General features: G+C 49.1%; 1 pseudogene; it reads right to left on the bottom strand.

Moving 5' to 3' along the window:
* Positions 1-19,699, bottom strand: part of LOC114695737 — a 65,255-nt pseudogene extending 45,556 nt beyond the window's left edge.
* Positions 19,700-23,117: the final 3,418 nt, after the last annotated feature.

Genomic DNA, 23,117 nt, shown 5'->3' with positions numbered 1-23,117 from the left:
GGGCCACTGTGAGAATGTATTAGTATGTGTTGGAGGTGGTGCTTAGCACGCAGTGCATGCTCAATAAATCGCTGCTATTATTTCTGTTGGTGTAGATTAAAAAGTAATTACTGAGAAAGACACATGGGAATTCAGCATCATTATTACAAACCATTGAACTAACGCACACACACATATGCATTTATATATATCACATACATATGCACACGTATGCGCGCGCGCGTGCGCACACACACACACACACACACACACACACACACACACATGGTGTGACACAGATCTGATGAGATTTTTAAAGCAAAGATATATCTGTGAACTAGGTCACAGAAACGATTGGGAACAAGGACTATTAAAATCACAATCATGCTCTCAATAAGATAGCATATCTTTGTTCCATCAGATTAAACTAAACCAAACAGGAAAACATTGCTTTGAAATAATTGATCCTACTATGGTTATGGTACTGTGACAGATTTTTCCATTTTCAACCACAGCTCCAGGTTTACCTCCCAAAGTCTTTATTTTCTCAAAGACTAGATGACTGCTGCCTGGGGAGGCCTCCGATGCACGTCAAAGGGCAAAGCTTTCCACTGCTTTCACCTGCTCCTTTCACTGCTCCTTTTGTCTCTCAAAGGCAGGCCACAGCAACCAGACTTTTTTTCTTCTTAGGTAGGTCACAGAAACTAAAAGTATACTCTAATTTTCCTTCAGCTTCCTGTCTTAGGGCTGGCTGTAAGGAAATACTACTCCATCTTGCCTGGAAGGAACCAGTAGACCCCCATTTGAGGAAATAGCGTTCCCGGAGCACGAGGAGGAGAGCACTGGGAAGATCCCAGGAGGAGGAGCACTGTCCGCCCAGGAGGGGGGAGCACTGTCCGCATCCCAGGAGGGAGGGCACTGTCCCCCATCCCAGGAGGGAGCACTGTGTCCACATCCCAGAGGGGAGGAGCACTTCCACATCCAGGAGGAGGAGGACACATCCACAGGGGGGAGCACTGTCCATCCCAGGAGGGAGGAGCACTGTGAGGGGAAATCCCAGGGGGGGGAGCACTGTCCACATCCCAGGAGGAAGGAGCACTCCCACACTGTCCACATCTCAGGAGGGGGAGGTCCACATGCCACATCTCAGGAGGGGGGAGCACTGTCCACATCCCATGAGGGAGGAGCACTGTCCACATCTCAGGAGGGGGAGCACTCCACATCTCAGGAGGAAGGAGCACTGTTACATCTCAGGAGGGGAGCACTGTGACTGGGGGAGGGGAGCACTGTCCACATTCACTGTCCACATCCAGGAGGGGGAGCACTGTCCACATCCCATGAGCACTGGGAGGGGAGCACTGTCCATCTCAGAGGGGGAGCACTGTCCACATGAGAGGGGAGCACTGTCTCCACATCCCAGGGAGGGGAGCACTGTCTGCATCTGTCACTGTCATCTCAGAGGGGGGAGCACTGTCCGCATCCCAGGAGGAGGTGACGACAACAAAAGGGACAGACTCTAACAGCGGGACACGCAGACCTCACCCTGTACATCTTCAACTACTCTGTCAGAAGTCCAGTAAGACACTTTACAAAAACCAGCAGTGCGAGCACCTCCTCAGGGTCTGTGGGCTGCTCTGAACTGATCCCAACGAGAGGGTTGACGGGAACTCATCCATGTCTGGTTACTACGTGTCTAGAGTTCCGAAGGCCGCATCTGTCATCGTGATCCTGCAATGGGAGCCCACTGTGCCTCAGCCCCTTGGCACCTCTGCTGTCTCCAGGCAGACAGTGTCAAAGCAGACACCCAGTGGGTGATCGCTATGTAACCTTACCTGATGGTGAGGAGAGCACACACACGCACACGCGCACACACACACACACACACACACACACACGGCTCACAGGACTGATCCATGTTGTGAGGGTAGGTTAGGAGAGACTGAGTTGAATATGAGTCTCCCTTTATAGCCTCAGAATGGGTATCTCCTAATGCAAACAAGCAAAGTCGGACCGCTTGACTCCATGACTAGACCAGGGCTGTTAGAATGGTGGGCTGTGACCTGTCAGGGAGAAACGCCCATCATTTCTTGTTGAGTACCAAAGAACAGCATCAAGCAGAAAGGAATCAGAGGCTCTCATACAAAATAACAGCATGCAAACCTTCAGAGCATGTTTGTGTCTATGCCCCTCGGCTGTTGTGTGGTGAAAAGGTGTCGGTGAAGACTGTCAGTCGGGCAACACTTCCCACGGTAACCTGGAGGAAACCGAACATTTCCTTCACCTTCATAAACGTTATCATCTAAACTACCGAGGCATAGAGTGCAGGAAGGAAGGAAAAATGAAATCATGGTCATAAACACTTTAAAATAGCACAACTACAAAATGGTAAAGTGTTGTGGAGTTAGTTTTAGGCAGTAATTTTAGACTCGGTTAAAGAAAGAAATTCTGGAGGCTGGGAGATGGCTCAGGCAACAAGCCCCTGCTGAGCGAGCACAAGGGTCTCATTTGGATCCCAGCACCCACGTTAAAGCCAAGCCCAGTGGCACTCTGTAGAGTGGGGGGCGGCACGGGGCGGGCAGGGCAGGGGGGGAGGGGAGAGGGGGAAGGGGGAGGGAGCATCAATGAGCCCCAGGCTCTGTGAGAGATCCTATCTCAAAAAATAACTGGAGAACAGATCAATTTAGACACCTGATGCTGATCTCTGGCCTGTGCATGCATACACACACACACACACACACACACACACACACACACACAGGAACATATACATGCACCATATGCACACACATATATACATTCCCCACACACACACACAACAACAACAACAGTCATCAAAGAAAATGATAACAATTACTTCTTTTTTCCTGGCATTTGAAGACACACACAATATGTGATTTTCATTATGAGGGACTCGACACCACAAAGTCTAGGAGCCTGGCTGTTTTCTGCAACCTCCACCAGCCAGCCTGTCAGACTTGGTTCTCTCACTGCACATGGTCGAAGAGTGAAATAAAGATTGCCTGCAGATTGGCCTTCTTCTCCCGGGGCCCCAAACCCACAAAAAGCCAAACATGATGTGTGGACGCGCCACGGTAACCTGGAAGCACGTGCCTGTGCTGGGCAGCAAGAGGGACTTGTCCTCACCCATCATACCTTGAAGAGAGTCCAGACAGGGCTTTCTTGAGGATCTCGGGGGTCCTGTCTGAGGCCGGGGGATCTCGGGAACATCAGAATCTCCCCTGGCATCGAGATCTCCATACCTGTCATCAATATCTGTTTCCTAAAATTAAAAAGAAGAACTGTTTACAAAGTATTCGTATATATGTTTATTTTGATGGGGCCTCGGAAGGGCCCCAGGGCTGGCCTGGAGTTCACTGTGTCGCCCCTGTGGTCCTCAAACTCTGACTTTCCTGCCTTGGCTTACCAATGTTGGGATTTAGGTGTGTGTGTTAGCGCTCCTGGGGCAAAGTGTGTTTTTAAACAGCACGTGCTTGTCACTGCATTCTCTCGTTGTTTGGTGTGCCAAAGCTTAGTTACCTAATCTAAGACAAAGACACTACTATCAGCCTACACTGAGTGCCCAAGCACTGCCATGGTTTCTTGCTAAGGAAGCTTTATTGTCTTTGGTAAAATTCCAAAATAAAGGATTACCTTAAACAAAAGACATAAGAACAGCTCAGATGATTTCTTCTTAAGTCAGATGCTTACTGACAGGACCAAATATTTACTGTTTGCTTCTCGACTGGGAGAACAGGGCTGCTTCTGTAGATTCTAATCAGCACTTCAGTCTGCTTGTATTTAACTAAGATCCCAGCGTCGACAGGAAGAAGGCTCTCTTTGCTTGGGTGTGGCAATATGGATTTTAACATCCATCATTTTTATTAGCTCCCAGTAAAGCAGGTCAAATGGACGCTGTATTTTTCCAGCAGATGAACGTGATCAAAAGTGTTATTTTAGTTATCAGACTTAAGTCATTTGATATGGAAGAGGGCACATACACAAGCACTGTGTTTGTGCGGTGGGCCCTGGGGCTCTGGGTCTCTGTGACAAAGGCCACCCTAGAACTTTCAGGACAGGGCAGCCAAGGCATTTGTAAGAACAGACACGGCATCTGCTGTTCCATTTTGACATATCCTTCCCTCCTCTACACCCCTTCCTCCTAGCCCTGCATGCTCCTGCAACCAACAACCTTCTTGATTTCCAGATGTGAGAAGGAGAGGGAGCTGAGTTCAGGGGAAAGGCACATTCCCAGCGGACAAGGACGGGCATGGGGCAGAGGGTTTGGAAACAACCCAAACTCAGCCTTGGCCAGCTCCAAAGCTTCAGCAAATTTTATCGCCATTTTAACTGCACCAACATCCAAAGAGGAAGCAGTGAGCAGGACGCCGAGGATACAGTAGAGTCCAACAAGCAGCAGGCTATCAGGGTTAAATCAAGTCTTCCAGTCCCTCAGGCGGCTTTCCATAGGAAACGTTAGCATTTAGGCAGAATGTTCAGACTTCATACAGTGAGAATCAAACTTCAGACTACTACACACAGCTTTGTTATAAAATTACATGTGTCACTATCCAAAAATGACAAGTGAGACAGATGTGATCCCAAACAGCTTCAACAGAGAAGTGCCGACTGGTCACAAGCAGACTGACATCGACTCAAGAGCCTCCGGCCACAGGTGGCCAGGGGGCCAGGTCACCCGACTCGGCGGCGGGCTGTGGGGCAAAGCACTGGTTTTTCCTGACACTTTTTCTGACCCCAGTGACCCGGAGAGGTTGGGGGAAGAAATGCGGACGGGGACAAAGGAAGTGACTCCCCAAGGAACACAAAGGCGCAAAAAGAGCACAAGAGCAGGGGTCAGGAGCTTCCAGGAGCCATCCTACCTCGACCCAAATGATCAGTGTAACACAGGCCAACCCCTGAGCCCAAGGGAATGAAGGCTTCAGTTTCTACTTGCAAATAAACCATTGGGTTGGAATTCAGGTCATTTTCTTCAAATCAGTGACATTTTTGCAAACCGCATCCAAGTACAGTTGACAGTGACAGAATTGTGCTCAGACTTCACCTCCTGTGCTGGCTAGTTTTAACTGTCACTTGAGGCAACCTGGAGTAACCCGGGAAGACAATGCAAAAGAGGAATTATCTAGATCAGACTGGCCTGTGGTATGTCAGTGGGGGCCTATCTCGACTGCTGGTTGGTATGGAGACCCCAGACCACTGCAGGCAATATCCATTCCCTGGGTAGGTCCTTGCGGTGGTCTGAACGAGAATGCCCCCCATAGGCTCATATGTATACATCCTTGGTCCCCGTTGGTGGAACTGTTTGGGAAGGATTGGAAGGTGTGGACTTGTTGGAGGAGGTGTGTCACTGGAGGTGGGCTTTGAGGTTGCACAAGCCCATGCCAGGCTCAGCCTCTCTCTCTTCTCTGCCTGCTGCCCGATGATCAGGATGTAAAGTTTTCAGCTACTGCTCCAGCGCCATGTCAGCCTGTCACCATGCTCCCCACCATTATGTTCATGAACTAACCCTCTGAAACTGGAAGCCAACCCCAATTAAGTGTTTCCTTTAAAAAGTTGCTTTGGTCATGGTTTTTCATCATGGCGATAGAACAGTAACTAAGGCAGCCTGAACGGTCTACGAGTAAAGAAAGGGAGCCAGCCAGCAGGCAGACAGCAGGGGTGCACTTATTTCTCTCTGCTCTTGACTGTGGATGTGGTGTAGCTAGCAGTCCAGGACTCCGACCTCTGTGACTTCCCTGCAGTGACGGACTAGAGGATTCCAAACTAAAATAAACTTTCTTAGCAACATCGCTTGTTGTCAGAATATTTCTTTACAGCAACAAAATGAAACTGGAGTACTGCTCTGTCCACCTCCATGCTGCCATGCTCTGAACACTGCCCTGCCCCCCTCCATGCTGCCATGCTCTGGCTGCCCCGCTCCATGCTGCCATGCTCTGGAACACTGCCCTCCCTCCATGCTGCCATGCTCTGGAACATTTCCCTGCCCTCCCTTCATGCCGCCATGCTCTAGAACATTGCCCGCCTTCCCTCCATGCTGCCATGCTCTAGAACACTGCTCTGTCCCCCTCCATGCTGCCATGCTCTGGAACACTGCCTTCCCTCCATGCTGCCATGCTCTAGAACACTGCCCTCCCTCCATGTTGCCATGCTCTGGAACACTGCCCTCCCCCATGCTGCCATGCTCTGGAACATTGCCCGCCTTCCCTCCATGCTGCCATGCTCTAGAACATTTCCCTGCCCTCTCTCCATGCTGCCATGCTCTGGAACACTGCCCTCCCTCCATGCTGCCATGCTCTGGAACACTGGCCTGCCTCCCTCCATGCTGCCATGCTCTCAGTTACGTTTCTAAAGTTCTAGGTTTATCTTTCTTCCTTTAGAGAAACACAATTTAAAATGTAAGATTTAATTTCATCCTAAATAAGGAATAAAAAGTAATTCCCAAACCCAGCATATTAGACCAACAGTACTCAAGCATCAGAACTGAATCCTGGCATGGATCCTCCGCTACAAAGACAGTGAACTTGAAAGGACACCAGGTGAATGGACAAAGGATCACCTCAGACGACCAAGCAGCCACCCAGCACTAAAGCGTGCTGTGGAGATTCAAACCGTTTTGAAAAGCAACGTGACAGCTGCTTTTTGCCAAGCCCATAGTTCAGAGATGGTTCTCAAATGTCTTTCCATCTTGGGCCCTAATTCCAAAGCCTACACAGCTTTCCTCTCATCTCTCTGTACACCGGGGACCTGCACCCAGTCTGCAGGTCCACGTATGTCTCCATGACAACCACCAAGTATGCAACAGAAGCGACTGGCCTGCCTCCTCTGCCAAGCCTGCTGCCTCCTTCCCTGTTTGCTGCTTGGTGGAGAAGCCGCAGGCAAACCAGTGAACTGATGGGTCCAGTCGGGAACTCAGCATCTGGACGGCAAGGTGGCTTGCCAAGCAAGCCTGATGACCTGAGTTCAGCCCCAGAACCAACAGTGGAAGGAGGGAACAGAGTGCTGAAAAGTTTGTCTTCTGTTCGCAACACACATGATAGGGCATGTGCACACACATGTGCAGGCACACACAAATAATAAAAGTAAACTACATAAAAAAAAAAATCTGAGCAGCCAGGCAGTGGTGGCGCACGCCTTTAATCCCAGCACTCAGGAGGCAGAAGCAGGCGGATCTCTGTGAGTTCAAGGCCAACTTGGTCTACAGAGTGAGATCCAGGACAGCCAAGGCTACAGAGAGAAACCCTGTCTGGAAAAACAAAACAAAACCGGGCATCAGTTTGGGGGGGGCATTTTCTTTTGTCCACATATTCAGCACCAAGCCTATCTTTCGGCTTCCCTCCATCACCGTCAACCTTCCTGGGCATCCCCCTCTTCCCTGTGCCTCAGCCTCCTCTCGCCCCCTTGAACCTGCTGCACACACTGCAGCCAGGACAATTTACAAAGCCACGTGTCCAATCCTACTGCTCCCCGCCAAAACCACCAGGATGAAGCCAGATCATTTAGTGTGGCTTTGGCTGTTTCTACAAAGCGACCCTTATCCTGCAGGCCTCCTTCCTGGGCGCCACTTTTTACAGTGTCCTCCCTCTCTCCTGCATGTGGATGCTCATTCTCTGTACGAAGTGTGAAGTCACACCCTCTCCTGCCCGTTGTTTCTAAGCTCCCTGACCATTCCTCAGGCCCGGCTCCTGCAGGGCCATGGTCCGACCTCACCATCAAGACCACATCATTAGACTCTCATCTTCTCTGACTCCCAGCTCTAGGTTAGCTACTCTTGAACTGTGCTTCCAGAACTCTCTTTACTACAGTGACCTGTCTGCTAGCCTGTATTTGTTACTAGTACACCCTTTGTGGAGAGAAGATGTTGACTGACTACAGGCTACTACAGCTCCCGATTCCAAGGAGTTGGCGCTGAGCAAGGGCAGGCTGAAGGAACCGAGTCTGCTGGCTCTGCTGCAATTTCACACTAAAATAAATTCTCACCTGCTCTCGCTACAGGTGATCTTCGGTAAATCGCCCGGCTCGGGACCTATGTCAGGGGGAAGGAGGACTTCTGAGTAGGGGCACTACTCTCATCCAACTACAAAGCCCACATAAAAACTGTCTGAGAGCTGAGTGAATTTCCCTGATCACCTGCAAGTCTGGCTCCTACAGTGAAACTAATTCTAGAACATGGAGCAAGATGCTTCCAAGATATTGATTCATTTATGTGTACGATCACCAAAGGAAATAATCGTTTCCATTTCATAAGTGAGAAAATCTAGGCTGAGATGCTAAGCAAAGCAGTCATGTACCCAGCTCTCGGTATGCTCCCAAATCAATCTGTGCACTAACACTAAGCCTGGAGGCAGCCTAACAGGCATACCTAAAATAGAAGAGCCATGCCGGGCAGTGGTGGTGCACGCCTTTAATCTCAGCACTCAAGAGGCAGAGCCAGGCGGGTCTCTGTGAGTTCGAGGCTAGCCTGTCTACAGAGAGAGATCCATGACAGACACCAAACTACACAGAGAAACCCTGTCTCGAAAAACAAAAACAAAAAAAGAAAGAAAAGAGCCAAGGCAACTTTGAAAGAACAGAGCTAAAGGTCGTCCGGTGCTGGTTGTCGAAGTTCTTAGGAAGTCACTGTCATCAAGAGCATGTGCACTGGAACAAAAGAGAATCACCACGGGCACAGGAGTCACCTTGCACATACATACTCAACTGTCTCAACAGCACTGTAAAGACAATGCAGGAGGTTGGGCTGCAATAACCACAAAACAGACCTCACAACACAGACAGAACCTAAGTAATGACGGGTCAAAGAATTCCTAAATTCCATAAAATCTCTAATCCTGGATTAGGTCCCAAAGACTTTTCTTAAATATGGCAACAAAAGCATGATCCATAGAAGAAAAAAGAAAACAAAATTTACTAAATGATTTTTGAAAGATGCTGCTAAGAGAATCAGAAGACGAGACAAAAACTAGGAGAGGGTACCTGTCAATCACACAGCTGGCGATGGCCTGACAGCTAGGACACATAAAAGACTCTCAGAGTTCAGTAAGAACAGTCAACAAGCACAAACCAGGAACAAATATTTCAGCAGACACTCTCTGCCAACAGTAACACACAGATGGCAGAGAAGCGCAAGGGGAGACGCTCAGCACCATCACTCACTAGGAGATGACAGTCACAGCCCGCAGTGACAGGAATGAGGCGCACCAACCGAGTCCCAGCGGGCGGAGGTGGGAGCACTGAGAGGCTAAGGCCAGTCTGGGCGACACAGAGACCCAAACGCACGCACACACGCACGCACGCACGCACGCACGCACACAAGTATATACACACTCACACACACATGCACACACACAAGTATACACACATGCATGTGCACGCGTGTGCGCATACACACACACACATGCAAACAAATATACACACACTCATACACACACACAAGTACACACACACACACACACTCGCGCGCGCACACGCACACACGCACACACGCATACACCACACTAGGTGCTGGAAACTGTGAAGTTCTGCCCCTGCATGCTGCTGGGAATGTAAAGAGGGTAACCGCTTCCAAAAACAACTTGCCAGTTTCTTGGAAAATGAAATGTATATTCTCCAGATGACCCTGCCATTTTATTCCTAGGCCCTTCCTCAAGACAGGTGCAAGGATATAGCCTACTGTACGTGGCCATCTGCATACACAGACTCATAGCAGCCGTATTTGTAGTAGTGCCACACAAGAGACAACCCCAAAGGCCCAGGTGAAACGGGCAGACTGTGTTTTCCATGCAGTGAAGTGCTCACTCTCCCTGTGAACTAGCGCTACACGGGATGTATGGGGAGCTTTAAAATAATCACACTAAATCAAAAGACCTGATACCCAGGTGTGGTGACATGCCTATAATCCTGGCTGTGGGGAGGTGGAGGCAGGGGGACCAGGGCTTCAAGGTCACAAAGCCAACTAGAGGCCAGCCTGAGTGACATTAGTTCCTCTCTAAAAAATTAAAAAATAGAGGGCCAGTTGAAATATGTATGTATATGTATATGTATGTGTATTGTGTGTGGTGTATGTGTATGTGTATGTGTATGTGTATGTGTATGTGTATGTGTATATGTATATGTATATATATAGCACTCCATTTGTGTAAAACCCCAGGAACTATATATAAACCTAACTTAGAGTGTTAGAAAGCACTGGGCACCGGGGATAGTGCGAGAACACACAAACAGGACAGAAGACAATGCTCACTATTTTAATTGTGGCGATGGCTACACAGGAAAAAATACATCAGAACTCCTCAGACTGTAGCTGCTCTGGATTGCTTGTCTCCCCCTCCCTCCTCCAGGTCATACCCTGCTGCTAACCTCCAATGTGAAAATACTGAGGTCACAGGGTGGAGACTGGAACCAGTTCATGACTGGAACTAATGCCCTCTCTCTCTACCACGTAGACAGCCAGTGCCTCCTGAAAATCTGAAGACAGCATCCTCACCCAGGACCACAGCAGCCACAGCGCCCATGTTGACCTCCAGCCTCCAGAACTGTGAGAAACAAATCCTGTTATTTAAGCTGGCCGGCCTGTGGCATTCTGTTACAGCAACTTGAACTAACACACGGCATTCGAAATGTGTTCAACTTAGTGAGCATCACTGGAGAGTCTGAAAGGAACGGTCCAGACAGGGCTAAGGTTCTCCCCCACAGTGACCACTGAGAAGATCGGAACGAGGGCAGGACCAGGTAGTGAAGGATATGGTCCATTCAACATGGAGTCCCAAAGAGATGCCCCTGAGCCCACAGAGCTAAGCATGGTTTAGAGTTACACACAGATTAATCTCTCAGCCATCTGCGTCCTAAAGCCTGTGAACACATTATGTTACAGCGCAAGGGAGAAACACAGTGATGAAATTTGCCAAGGAACCAACCTTGAGATGGAGAGGTTATCCTGGACTATCCAGGTGGGTGACATACAATCCCAAGGGGAGAGAAGAAAAAGGAGGTATGAGAGCAGAAGTTAGTACAACGGGTTTTGAAAATGGAGGAAGGAGCCACAAGCCACTGTATGCAGGAAGACTGAGGAGGAGAAGGGGCCAGGAAACAGGACTTCCCTTCAGAAGCAGCCCCGCGGACAGACACCCTGAGTTCAGTCCGTGAGGCTCATTTCAGGGAGAGGATTACAAAACCGCGAGACAGTGAGCTGCTGTTGTTTCAAGGCACAGTTTGTGGCGGCAGACACAGAAGTTATCAGAAACGAGACACCAAAAAGCGCCCGTAGTCCTATCTGCCAGAGAGAGAACCCCTCCAGCAACCTCCTCTCTGTCCAGTTTACCTGACTCAGTTCTCTGGCCTCTCCACCTGCCAGAGTTCCACCCACCAGGGCTTTGCTTGCACTTGAGGACTGGACATGCTGAGGGGCTGGTGATGGCCGTCTCTGTGACAGACGTGAGGAGGTCCAGCCTCCTGGGCGGCCACACCACTAATGCCATGGGCCGTATTCACATCCCACCCAATCTCAGGCCCTGTTCTAAGACGTCCCTGCAGTTCCAGCTCGCTGTAACCTTTCCCTGGAGACACGTCATTCTTAAAATTACACTATGTCTAATGGTGTCATTTATGTAAGTCTCAAGTCCCAAATTAGAACTAAGATCCCTTGAGGGGACAACGTAGAGAAACTCAGACAGCTGACTGGCTTCATTCAAATGCTAATATCCATTACGATAGCAAATGTGTGCTTTACCTGAGTTTTATTAATGCTTCTCCAGAGACATCACCATTTTCTCATCACTACACTGTCAACAAACAAACAAACAAAAAAACCCAGTAAATCAACAAAGAATCACTAAACCTGCTCCTGGTACTCTCCCACTAGGATCCTGATTTGGGGGAGGGGGGGCTCTGAACGAAGCACTGGGACAATTAGGAGACTAGAATATGGATTTTTTTAAATGGGTCTGTGTTGCCCAGACTTGTCCTGTACTCCTGGCTTAGTGATCCTCCCATTTCAATCTCCCAACAACTAGTCGGAGGTATGCGTGTACGCCACTGTAACCAGCGACATGAGACGTGCTAATTTTTAAACTTGTAACAGTATCGTGACTATGCAGGAAGATGTCTTTAAGAGATTTAAGGCTTAGCTAGCCCGTTCATCCAGTACTCGGGAGGCAGAGGCAAGAGGATCAGAGTTCAGGGTCATCCTTGCCACATAGCAAGTTCAAGGCCAGCCTGGGCTACTCAAGTCAGTGTCAGAAAGAAAGAAAAAGATAGATGTGTGGTTCTGCTCACAGTGAGTGTCCAGCATATCTGTAACTCAGTTTCAAGCCATTCACCAATAAATATTTGCAAGCCCACATCACAGGGCAAAACAAACTTAGCAGACTATTTATAATTACTTAAAACTAAGGGCTAGATATTGACGATGAAAATTATGTGTAGATCTGGAGGAAGGTTTAAAACTAAACAATGCACTGTTTCAGGATGCAAACATATGTGGTGAATCCATCAGGAGAAAGAATAAGAAAAAGTCACCCATGTAAAGGCTGGAAGGTGCCAGGCATCAATCCTGCATTTATTAAATGTAGTGCAAACAGTAGTGTGTGCAGAATTCCAGCGAGTGCCACATGCACTGGATCCACATGCACTGGATCCACATGCACTGGACTCCACATGTGCTGGACTCTACATGCACTGGACTCTACGCACACTGGATCCACATGCACTGGACCCCCATGAACTGGATCTACATGTGCTGGATCTACATGCACTGGATCCACATGCACTGGACCCCACATGCGCTGGACTCGCATGCACTGGACTCCACATTAGCTGGATCCACATGCGCTGGACTCACATGCACTGGACCCCACTGCACTGGACCCCACACACACTGAACTCCACAAGCACACCATCCCATACAGCTGCTAAAAGGCTCTACCTGCCAGTAAGTAGGTCAAAGAAAATATTCTTATTTCCTCATCTGGATTTCTACATATTGAGATGAAATGCTAATTCCAAGATGAGCTTAATAAATATTTACTGCCCACAGCACCTCCATGTATTTGAAACGACCTACTTGGACCAGGAAAATGGCATGGCAGTGAGCCCTAATCTTAATGCCAACGGGTTCGGTGCCCTGTGGGCCAGGTGATGATGGAGTGAGATGAGCTTCAGTACCCCACACTGAGCGTGAGTCAGCCAACCAGGAGTCCTAACACACAAAAGGACAGCCACCACAGCCAGGAAGCAGCCTTCAGGTTCACAAAACATTTAAGATAGATTGGACTCTTCCATTCAGTGCATTTCAATGTTGTATTTTAAACAAAATTTAAAATTTTGGTAGTTCTGACAAACTCTTAAGCAGACATAACAATTACTAGAAGAATAAATCTGAGTCCCTGTGGGTAAAAAAAATATATATATATATTTATATAGATCGAGACAACTAATGCCAGCACCCTTGAATGACCCAAATGAACTGGTCCTCTGGGAGTTCAGGACACAGCACGGTGAGATCTGACCATAGGAGAGCAGAGCACACCAGTGCTGCAGCACAAGTCCATGCGCTGGCTGGTCTGAGATGCAGGGCTGCCCTGTCACCACCCCATGCCTCTCCACTAAGGGACGTGCCATTTAAAATCGCCCGTCTCGTGAAGGACTCCCAGCGATTTGCCTACCTGGGACTTTCTTCCACAGACAACCAGCAACCTTTGGTCATGTCTGTGTCAGCCAAGAAGGTGGCATCTCACCTGAGCCTTGCTTAGAGAGGCACGTAACCATCATTTTCCCACGGCACAAAACCAAATTAAGTCTCAGAGAGCTGGTAAAGATCCTGAATGGCCTGTTTCAACGCACTGAATTAAAATATTTTTAAGCAGAATTCTCAAACACAGAATAGTTGAGGGAAAACAGACACAGCCGACCCATGTATTTAGCTGAGTCGTCCGTCTATGACTATGTTTGTCTGTCTGACAAGAGTGCAGCTATGTCAATACATAAACACAGAGTAATGATCTCTGTTGTTGTCTATCAGTGTTTACAAGATCATTTCCTAGGACCACTCTAAACTGCCCCACCTCCTTCTGGCCAGGACGATCATCTTCCAGTAAACTGCCAAAGTGACCAACACAAAGGGAAAGGGAAGTGTGGGACATGTGTCCTCCAGAAACACAGGGTGACACGGTGCTAATGAGGACCCAGGAACACTTCACAAGGATGCCCCATAAATGTCACCACGATGGGACAGGAAGGGGCGGCGCTACTTGCACTGTTACGGTAAAGCAGGATTCTTGTCAAGAGAACCAATGGTTGTGGACCATAGTTAGCACTCCAAGAGCCAAGAGCATCGTCAATTAGTGAGGAGAGGCGGTCATGGAAAGGAAGGAAGCAAAGAGGCACTCGGTCTGGCCCACATGCCAGCCGGCTTCACCTAGAGAAGCACACTTGGCAAGAACCAATGGGAACAAGTCCGAGCCGCTGGAGACCAGCCCCTATGAATTCACAACACAGCAGGTAGACAAAAATAAAAGACCTGTAAAGTGTGAAAAAAATTAACTAAGTAAACAAAATGTCCCACCTTTCCCTGTACAGTTATGACATGCACAAATATTGGTTGCTTGCATCAGAAAGTGTACTCTAGTGGAATAGATAATTTGTTATAGATAGCTGATAATATTTTGTGGGAAATTTCTCAAAATGATAAGATGAATTACTAAAAGTCAAGACCAACACGTAAAACTTCATGCAGTAACACCAGGCTGCTCTTTAGAAATCCCAAATATTAAAAAAAAAAAAGACTTTTAAATGGCCAAGGACCAATCCTTACCTCCCCACAGCTTTCTGTCCACCATCCACAACTTTAGAACTGACTGTAGTGGCCTAGCTTATTCCTGAACACACTTGCTCAGGAAGGCCCTGATCCTCGGAGGACCTAGAGGGAGCGTTTCAATGACACATCGGCTGACAATCGGAAGTGCTGATGGGCAGAACATTCGGTTGAAAGATGCTGATCTTCCTCAATACCCTCCTGGCCGTCTCCACAACTCCACACATCTGTATTGCAGTTACCCATCATAAGCGAGTCTTCACATCGAGAGGCATCCCAGTTCTGTCACACCTGCTCTCCCGCTGCGGGGCACCAACTGCTTTTCCCCTCAGCTGTTACTCTGCACACACTGTAAGGAGCAAGTGAAAAAGCCCAGGACAGCCTCGGAACTGAGCCCCCTCACAAACATCAAATGCTGAGACTTACTTAACAACCATGCGGATTTGGTGCTAACAATCTGCACACATCTGTTAACCGCTTCCTGGTCATTTAATGTCCCCAGTCTTAAAAGGGAAACCACCAGTGTGTTCGGCTAAGCTCGTTTGTTTCTTAGATTCATGAGTGCTCACTGGTTCTAAGTCCCTGATGGACGAAGAAAGTGGAGGGCCCAAGGCAAACACCTGGATCTTTGCTCTTCTGCTTTTCAAAATGGTTCTGGACTCTATGTCTGCTTTTTTCCCTCAATGAAGAAGCGTCCGTCCGTCTTTGCTTCCCTGGTATATATGTACACTGCCCTGTGCTCTCCACTCATTCCTGCCCAGTGCTTAGGCCTCCTCACCCATGTCAGCACCTCATCTCTCTCTGACCTCTTTCTAAGAACACATCTCCCTCCACCGAAAACAACATCTTCCCTTATCCTTTTGTAACGAAAAAAAAAAATTTCATACAATATAGTTTAATCACATTTCCCCTCCCTCCATCCCTCCCAGTTCTTCCCCACCTCCCTAACCACCCAACTTTATGTTCTTTCCCTCTCTCTCAAAACAAAAAACCAAAGTGAAACAAGAAATCCACAAAACTACCACTGAGTTCATTCATTCTGTGTTGGCCAACAACTCCTGACCTGGGGCCTGCCCGGGGATACGGTTGATACACCCAGTGACACTCTACTGGAGAGAGCTGATCTTCTCTTGGCAAGTAGGTATCCGATGCTGATAGTTTCCTGGTTAGGGGTAGGAGCCTGTGTCTACTTCCCCCTCTCCATGCTGGGACCCCATGCGGCCTGGACCTGTGCCGGCTCTGTGCATGTGGCCTCGGTCTCCAGTGACTTCACACGTGCATAAGTCCTGCGGTGAGCCATCCATCCCTCCCCTTACAGTCTCTCCACCCCTTCTTCTGCTCAGCTCCCTGAGTCTGGAGGGCTGGTCCTCCTATCTTACAGCCCTACACTGTCACCTCCTCTCGCTTCCCTAGCACAGAGCCTGGTTTCCACTAAGATCTTTGGCTAACCCCTGGGTGTGTCTCGGCTGTATTCTAGAGCGCTACTGGGGACACCTTCCATGTCCCTCCTCTTTTTTTTTTTTTTAAAGATTTATTATGTGTACAGTGTTCTGTCTGCACATATCCCTATAGGCCAGAAGAGGGCGTCAGATCTCATTAGAGATGGTTGTGAGCCACCATGTGGTTGCTGAAAATTGAACTCAGGACCTTTGGAAGAGCAGTCAGTGCTCTTAACCTCTGAGCCAGTCTCCCTCTTATTCACCTTTGCTACTCTTTACATCCCTAACTCTTTTCTAACACGGGCCCTCTTTCCTCAGTCTTACCGTGACTTATGTCATGGTCCCACCACCACCTTTTGACAGAACGTGCTTTCTCTCCACTGTAGGACACCATCTCCCCGAGACTGACCACTGGCCCATCAATTCCCCTAGACAGCTCTGCAACACCCTCCTTTTCGGGGTCCCCTTCCAGCACTTTCTAGACCATTGCTCTTGAGCGATGCATGTCTCTGCAGAAGTTTCCGGTGGCAAGAGAGGTGTGGTGGACACACACACACACACACACACACACACACACACAACCCAGCACCAGAGAGGCAAAGACAAGAGGATGGTGGGTTCCAGCTCAGCCTGGACTACACAGAAAGAGCTACTTCAAAGGAAACCAGTAACCAAAGCAACAACAAAGCTCAGTGCAGCAGCTTCCCAGAGTCCATGGGTAAAGAGGAACATCACAGGCTGCAAGGCTGGCCAGCGCTCAACCCCACCTTCTAAACAGGCCGAGTTTATGCCCTGGGATTTCCAAACTAACTTCTGGGTTCTGTCCCTAGAACGCTGAGTCAAGAAGCAGTTCTGTATGCCTTTTGCCTAGAACACCCTGCCCTAACCCTGCACTAACCCCTGCCCTAACCCCTGCACTAACCCCTGCCCTAACCCAGTCCTAAAGTCCCCCTGCCCTAACCCTGTCCTAACCCAGTCCTAACCCCTGCCCTAACCCTAGTCCACATGACTGAATTCCCAGGCATCTGACTTCCTACTTCAACCTTTAAAGCTTCTACATTCTCCAAGTAGAGTTCATTCAGGCCCGAGATGCTTACAAGGTCTTCACAGCTGTCTACTGAATCTAACCCACACAAGGCTCCAGGGTAGGGCTGGGCGAGGGGGTCCTTGTTCTCTGTCGGGTACTGCTTGGCCATTTCAAGTCCTGGTAATTCTCCTTGAGGTAAAGGAGCACTTTTTTTCACACGTTAATTTCTGGGACACGGAGCTTTCTCTGGGCAGAAGTCTCGGGGTCCTGAACAATGGAAATGTCAACTTAACAATACGATTATAAAGGCTACAAAATGGCAAAGCTCGGGAGTGCATTTAACAGCAGGATAGAAAGCACCTCCTCCACTTCTTGCATTAATTTCAAAAGGTTTTTTTTTTTTTCCTTCTTCTTGACTGGCTCTTGAACAGAACAGCACTTAAAGAGTTTCGATGGACCAAATATTAACCAGCCTCCAACAGGCAACTGATTAAAAATAGCCCTTGACCTGGAAATATAGGTGTGTTCAAATACACACCCCGATAAGAAAGGACAGACAGAGGATACAGCTCAAGGCCTTAGAGCCTCGAGGGCTCCTTGAGACAGGGATCTGGAAGTACAGCGACATTTCCGCACAGTTTGAACACGCTCACCCTCGTCTAAGAACTCATGACAGAACCAGTTACGGATGGACACACTTCATCTCGGAAAGCCACATCCACCAAAATCTCTATCAACGACAGCTAACAACACAGCACTCATACAGAAACACGCCAGCGGAGTAAACAAGTCACCGAGGGAGATGCCGAGGACTCTAATGAGTCCAAGGACGCCACAGACGCCATTCCTATCTTAAATACACTATGGTGTTTGAAATGTAAGAAAATAAATTCAAAAGCTATTTTATGCACTGTTTCCCGTTTTCGGGGACATGCTTTGTCTTAATAAGAGCTCGTTAGCTTTCTCCAGTTAAAGAAGTCAACTTGAGGAGGCTGGTATTTCCTTGATTCCAAAGGATACCAGTGCTAAAACAAAATCCCAACCTAATTAATTCTATTTTTGGTCTAGTTTCCAAGGCAGTTTTCACAAAGGCTGTTCTTAGCCCACTGCATCCAGTTTTCAACCTTCCAGAGCCGGGAAATGCATTTTGTCTATTTCCTTGGCACATGTACTTCCCAGACTTCCCAGACTCTCACTTCATCCTCATGCCCCTCAAGAACAGGAAAGCAGCTGCCAACTCATTGAGTCTGAAGTTCGGATCCTAAAATCACCTTCCTATTTATTGCTTCCGTGTTATCTAAGCACAGATTTGTAACTCAAGCTCCATCAAGTTCATTAACATAAGTTTTGAGAGGAACAATCAGGCTGCAAGGGTTGTCTCAGACGTAGATGGGAAAGTTGGGTTCCAGTACCAAAACGCAGTGAGCTTGACCTTGGGCCATCCCAAGACAACTTGAGTAATTTGTTTGTTTGTTTGTTTTTTGATACCAGGGCCAGCGTTGAGCTTACTACAGAGCTAAGAACGATTTCCCTGCCTCCACCTCTCCCTATCCCCTAGTGCTGGACTACGGGCAAACACCACACCCGATCTTCCACAAAAGAATTCTAAGAATGATTTCAAAAGTTTTGAGTTTCTCAAGCAGAGTGGAATTCTGTAAACATAAGCTTTTATAATAAATGCATTCTCTGGCCCAATTTCCCAATCTACCTATTTCATACGGTGATAAAACTGCAGGGTTTTTTTCCTCCAAAAGTTCTTACTGGCACCAGTTTAGGAAACACCTAAACTCTTGACACTTTGTAGCCTTAACTATAATAATGATACTACCTCTGCATGCAGGTTAATCTATTTTAAAGGTGAGGGGTACACAAAGTCTGGAATTAGCCTGTTCGCTTAAATGAAAACCAGGGGTGGGACGACTACTGCCCTGAGTGCCAGGCACTCACGCGCTCCCGGTGCACGACAGCCTCAGCCCTCCGGAATCTATCTGCCCGGAAAAAGAACAGAGAAACGAAAGCGCAGCTTGGAGCAGCTCCAGAGCCCGTCTGCGTCAGGCTCCAATGACAGCCGGAGCCCAAGGTGCCCGTCTTAAGTTTACTCCCAACTTTGTCGCCCTACCAAGGAGAGAGAGGTGGCGGCCACAAGACAGCCGGGGCGCCCGCGGTGACGGGTTCCATCCCGACCCCGGAGCGGGGAGGAGTGGAAGGGGGGGATCGGGGGAAGAAGTCCCGGAGGCGGGTGGGGGACGGACACGCAGGACCCCGCGGCACGCCCGCTCCGGGGGGCGCGGCCCGGCCCCGCCCCACTCACTCACTCACTTTGTCGCTGGTGCTCTCGGTTTCGTGGTCGCCGCCGGCCGCCTCTCCCTCGCGGGGGGTGGCGGCGTCCCCGCTCCCCCGGGCCGGGGCAGCCCCGCGGTGCCGCAGCTCCAGCATGTCCCGTCGCTGGGCTGGCGTCGTCTAGCCCCGCCACCGCGGAGCCGCGCCGGGTCACCCCGAGAACGGCATCAACGAGCGAGCGCTCGAGGCCGCCGCCGGCAGGGGTGCGGGGCGGCGCGGGCGGCGCGGGCGGGCGAGAGGCGCGGGCGGGCGGGCGGGCGGGGACGCGGCGCCGTTGCCAGGTGCGCGGCTCCACGCACTGGCCCCAGAGGGCGGAGGAGCAGCCCGGCCCTCCCTCGCGCCTGGCGAACCGCGCCACCCTGGCCGGCCCGCCGCTCGCCGGCTCGCCGCCCACCTTCCTTCCCGCCGCCCCACCTTCCCGCCGCCCCGAGCTCCCGCAGCACGGTCACGCGCCGCAGGCCCCGCCCCTCGCGCTGCACTGCGGTGCCCGAGGCCCCGCCCCGGGCGGTGACGTCAGGGCCCCGGCCCCGCCCGCGCGCGCAGGTGGGGGCCCGGAAAGGTGCGCCCTGGGCGCACGGGACCCGGGCACGGGCCGGGGCTGGAGGACCGGAGGCGAGAACCAGGGACGGGAAGCCCTCGACGGCGCCGCCGACTCTTTCAAGGGACTCGGCCCAGCTAGAGACGCCGCGGCGTGGCGGAGCTTCGCAAGCGTCCCCAAGCAGAAACTTGCTCGGCAGGACAGACCCGTCGGCTCCGCGTTCCAGCCCTTGCTTTGCCACCCCCGGTGCCTGGGGATGAGTTGGCTAATAGTTTCAGTGTCGTACCGAGGTTCTGTACCGGGGAAACTCGGGTGTTTGAATCTCACAACATGTTCGACCCTAGTAGGTCCCACCGAGAACCTTGGATGCCTTTAGGGCGCCACCGCCAACCTTGTCTCTGAAAGACAAGGACCTTGGGACGCTAAAGCTGGAACAGGATGGACACATGATCTGCCTTAATTCCAGGCTAAATCCTGTTAGCAGGTGCTTAGTCTTCTTTACATGCGTCTGCTAGCTGGTTATTAAAGACAGGACACGCCTTTCCGCGAAGGGTCAAAGGAGCACCTTCATTGTAACTAGTCAACAATCTCCCAGGTCATTACTGACAAGGTGAAAATGAGGAATATGTTGTTCTTAAATTCTAATAACTAGCCAGCAAAATTCAAACGTCAGAGGAAGACACAATGAGAAACAGATTGGCATTTCTTTGCCTGGCCCAACAGATCTTTAAAGCCGTCAAGTTCAGCTAGGGTTACCAGCTTCACTTTCCAAAAGTGTAGAGAAAGTATAATTTGTTCTTTGGAGGCAGGGTAGCAAAAATGATTGAGAAGGGTTGGAGAGGGCTCAGCGGGTAGAGACATCAGCCAAGCCTGAGGACTCAAGTTCAGTTCCCAAGCCCTGCCTACCTGGGGGAAGTAGAGAACTGCCTCCAGAAAGCTGACCACTGATCTCTCCATTTACACTCATACACGTAAATAAATATCACTTAAAACTAATGGAAGGTATGAGAATAAGTCCTGCAAGTGATATACATGTTATGTGTGTATATTTGGTTTTGGTTTCAGGGTTTGTTTTGTTTGTTTTTGTTTTGGTAAAAACAGAAGACCTCGAGTAATTAGGCTAATTGTTCTACATTTTTGGAGATAAAGTACTTTCATTTAAATCTTTTTCTCGGGGGGGGGGGGGGGGGTGTTTTTTGTTGGTTTTCCCGAGACAGGGTTTCTCTTTGTAGTTCCCGAGTGCTGGGATTAAAGGCGTGTGCCACCACCGCCCAGTTGAAGTACTTCCATATAGGAAGATAAAATAACAGCAGAAGAGGCCACAGAAGGCTGTGGTGGGTTGACTCTTTGGCTATGGATTCCATCCAGCCGAAAGGAGGATTGTAAACTTTTCCACGAAGTTGGGGAGCCAGTGTTCTAGCTCCAGCAGTGCCCATTATCTCTGTGGCCTCCAGTAAGTGGATAAGCCATCTGTAAAGTGAATAGTAAGGAGGCTGGCCTCCTGGCCCCTTCTAGCTGTTACAGACTCTAGCCCTTTCACCCTGGCTCAGGGAGGCAGCTCAACACTTTCCTTTCCCTCCCCCAGGCAACTCCTCGGGGTTCTCTTTCTGTCTTCCCCCTCTGCAGTAGGGTGGGGGTAAAGCCTACTGAGAGGGACGAGAGAAGACAGTGAGCTTAACAGAATAGTGTTTTTCACCCCAGGGAAGAGGGACCGTGCAGAGCCCTTCGGTGAGTTCTGCCACTCCCTGTATTTGGGCTGAGATGGTAATTTATTTCTGTCTTCATTATAGATATTGACTCTAGTTGAATGATCGATAGAACCACAGACTAAGGTCTTGCCACGGAGCCAGCTCTTACCCTCAGACAGTCAGCAGTGTCTGCTGAAGAAGTGAATGAGAAACAAATGGATAGCAATGTATGGCCTGGTGGGAAATTATTTGGTGTTCATGTTTTGAGTTTTATGTTTTGACATATATGGTGTGATGGCTAATAGTGATTGTCAACTTGACTACATCTGGAGCTAAAACCCTGTGAGGGATTGTTTTTCTTGATTGGATCACTTGAGGTAGGAAGAGCCACCTTAAATCTGGGCCACACCTGGGGGCACCCTCTGTGAAGAACACAGGAGGAGGAAGCTCTCACTTGAGCTTGCTCTTGCTGGCAAGTTCACTCCTTCACTGCTGTAGGAGCCTTCTTTGGAATTCCTGAATATACTGAAGACCAGCTGAGACATCCAGACTCATAGTCTGAACAACTTTTGTATTCTTGGACTTCACATCAGAAGACAGCCATTGTTGGAATATTCAGAACATATCCTGCAAGGCACTCTAATAAATCTTATAGGTAGGTAGATAAATAGATGATAGATGGTAGGTAGATGATAAATTATAGATAGATGGTAGATAGGTAGATGATAGATAGATGGTAGATAGATGATAGATATGATAGATAGATAGTAGAAAGAGATAAGACAGATTAATTCTATTAGTACTGTTTCTCTAGAGAACTTCGACTAATACACATGGGTATTCACTTTTCTTAATTTTTCACTTTACTTTTAAAAGGACATTAAGTTTAACATGTATTAAAAGAAGCTCTGGTAATGATTTCATATTTTAATTAAAATACATTACAATGTATTCAACCATAACTGGCTTTAATGCACTTTCTCTTTGCAGACTTTCTTCAAGGTCTTTTTCTTTCCTTTTCTTTTTAATCCTTCATTTTTCTTCACTTACTACGTTTGTGTTCCGTGACACAAAATCTGACATGCAATGATTCCCACGCCTCGCCTGTCGCTCCTGCTATGGTTTTGACCTGCTGAAGGGTTTCCAGGAGTCCCGGAGCGCATGGCAGACGCTGGACCAGGAGACACTTTTGGCTAGTTTGAAGAGATTCCACGGCAGTGGTCTTAGAATTACTTAGCTCTTAGGAAGGGATTTGCTGGCAGTGTGAGAGGCAAGTGATGATGTGTTA

This window comes from Peromyscus leucopus, unplaced genomic scaffold, assembly GCF_004664715.2.
Source record: "Peromyscus leucopus breed LL Stock unplaced genomic scaffold, UCI_PerLeu_2.1 scaffold_305, whole genome shotgun sequence".
In the NCBI taxonomy this organism is placed as follows: domain Eukaryota; kingdom Metazoa; phylum Chordata; class Mammalia; order Rodentia; family Cricetidae; genus Peromyscus; species Peromyscus leucopus.
The sequence above is the reverse complement of the archived record's forward strand: the minus strand, read 5'-3'. Positions and strand labels throughout refer to the sequence as shown.